At 37.2% G+C, this 2,438-nt stretch overlaps 1 non-coding gene across 1 annotated transcript; it reads right to left on the bottom strand.

The window, feature by feature from the left end:
• Positions 1–934: 934 nt before the first annotated feature.
• LOC136307283 (small nucleolar RNA SNORA48) lies at positions 935–1,078 on the bottom strand. The gene has a single exon (XR_010725940.1). It is a non-coding gene; the product is annotated as a small nucleolar RNA SNORA48 (small nucleolar RNA).
• Between the last annotated feature and the right edge of the window lie 1,360 nt (positions 1,079–2,438).

Genomic DNA, 2,438 nt, shown 5'->3' with positions numbered 1-2,438 from the left:
TCTCTCTCTCTCTCTCTCTCTCTCTGCACTAGATGCATTGTTTCCTAATCTCCTACCTTGTTCATTATTTATTCTTTTGTCTTATGAAAACAATCTTCCAGTGGCTTCTGTAGAAAAGATGCATGGGAGGTCTGTTTCAAGACCTTAATATGTCTTTAAAAATTCTCTCTGGCCCTGGCTGGTTAGCTCAGTGGATGGAGTGATGGCCTGGCGTGTAGATATCTCAGGTTCAATCCCTGGTCAAGGCACACATGAGAAGCAACCACCTGCATCTCTCCTCCTCCTTCTCCCACTTCTCTCCCTCTTCTTCTCCCACAGTGGTTTGATTGATCTGAGCATCAGTACTGGTCCCTTAGGATAGCTCAGTTGGAGCACATCAGCCTCAGGCACTAAAAATAGCTTGGTTGATTAGAGCCTTGGCCCCAGACAGGGGTTGCTTGGTGGATCCTGGTCAGTGCTCATGAGGAAGTTTGTCTCCTTATCTCCCTTCCTCTCACTTAAAAAAAAATTCTCCCTTTATTGGCTCATTCAACTTGATACAGAATTTCAAGTTGGAAAACATTTCCTCCAGAACTTAAAGGCATTGTTATATTGTTTATCTGGCTTCCACCATTGTTCCTAAGAAGTCTGGTACAACGTATCCAGTATCCAGGTGGATACTGAAAATTTTGGAGGAAACACTTTGTAAAGTATATGATTGTCTAACTCCTAAGCAGACACCTGAAACTAATTCAAAATAATAGTGCCAACTGTCATTGAAATACCTAGAAAATATATTTTAAAATAAAAAAGGAATATACTAAATGATAATCATTTTTCAGGGTAGTGAGTATAAATTTTTTCCTTCTTTTTCATATTTTAGATTTGTCTCAAATAATAAAGATGTATTATTTTCATAATTTTATTTATTTATTTATTTATTTATTTATTTTTATTATGTGTCCTAGGAATCAAACAACTCTGGCCACCAATACAGGCATCGAGCTAGGATGAACTAGGGCTGAACACCTGCTTTGCCCCTGACTGATATAAGGACAGCACCACCAGTTAGGTGCCTCCTTGCCCATTGCCAGAGGCTTATTTTCATAATTTTAAAGGTTAAAAATTAAAAAAAAAAATCTGGTGCAATTGTAAAAAGAAGCCCTCTGTGTGTGTTGTGTGTGTGCTATTTTATTCTAATCTGTAGATGCTGCTGGGGTTTTCTCTTTATTCCTGTTGCTCAGGAATTTTATAATAGTGAGTCCTGAGTGTTTGTTTGTTTTCCTTTTATCACTTTGAAATCTCAGTGTAGAAAGTCATATCCTTTCGTTCTGAAAAATTTACTAGGAATTATATCCTTGATCATGTTCTCTCTTTCTCTCTGTGTCTCTTTCTGGAATTCTTATTTGTTATATATTTTATTTACTGGCCCAAAACTCTATTTTTCTTATCTTTTTTTTTATCACCCTTTTATAACGATAAAAGTTATCTTTGCTTTTCTTTCTATATTCTGAACACTTTTTAATCTTATCTTTTTTGCCTCTTTATTAAATATTTTATCTTAATTTTGCTTTCTTGTTTTCCCACTGTGTACTATTCTTTTTTTTTATTTTAAGGTGGTGACATTGATAAACCAGGGTACATACATTCAGAGAAAACATCTCCAGATTATTTTGACATTTGATTATGTTGCATACCCCTCACTCAAAGTCAAATTGTCTTCCGTCACCTTCTATCTGGTTTTCTTTGTGCTCCTCCCCTACTCTACCTCCCCTCCTACCTAGCCCCCTCCCCCCCCCATTTCTATCACATTCTCGTCCATGTCTCTGAGTCTCATTTTTATGTCCCATCTATGTATGGATTCATATAGTTCTTAGTTTTTTCTAATTTACTTATTTCACTCCGTATAATGTTATCAAGGTCCATCCATGTTATTGTAAATGATCTGATGTCATCATTTCTTATGGCTGAGTAGTATTCCATAGTATATATGTACCAAAGGTTTTTAATCCACTCGTCCTCTGACGGACACTTGGACTGTTTCCAGATCTTTGCTACTGTGAACACTACTGCCATGAACCTGAGGGTGCATTTCTCCTTGGGAACAGTTCTATGGTGTTCTTAGGGTATATTCCTAAATGTGGGGTACCTGGGTCAAAAGGCAGTTTGATTTTTAATTTTTTGAGGAATCTCTATACTGTTTTCCACAGTGGCTGCACCAGTCTGCATTCCCACCAGCAGTGCAGGAGGGTTCCCTTTTCTCCACATCCTCACCAGCACTTATTCTATGTTGTTTTGTTGATGAGCGTCATTCTCACCGGTGTGAGGTGGTATCTCATTGTGGTTTTAATTTGCATTTCTCTAATGATTAGTGATGTTGAGCATTTTTTCAAATGCTTATTGGCCATGTGTATGTCCTCTTTGGAGAAGTGTCTATTCATTTCTTTTGCCCAATTTTT

The sequence above is a fragment of the Saccopteryx bilineata genome, chromosome 5 (genome assembly GCF_036850765.1).
Source record: "Saccopteryx bilineata isolate mSacBil1 chromosome 5, mSacBil1_pri_phased_curated, whole genome shotgun sequence".
Classification (NCBI taxonomy): domain Eukaryota; kingdom Metazoa; phylum Chordata; class Mammalia; order Chiroptera; family Emballonuridae; genus Saccopteryx; species Saccopteryx bilineata.
Note: the sequence above shows the minus strand (reverse complement) of the source record. Positions and strands in the feature narration are given on the sequence as shown.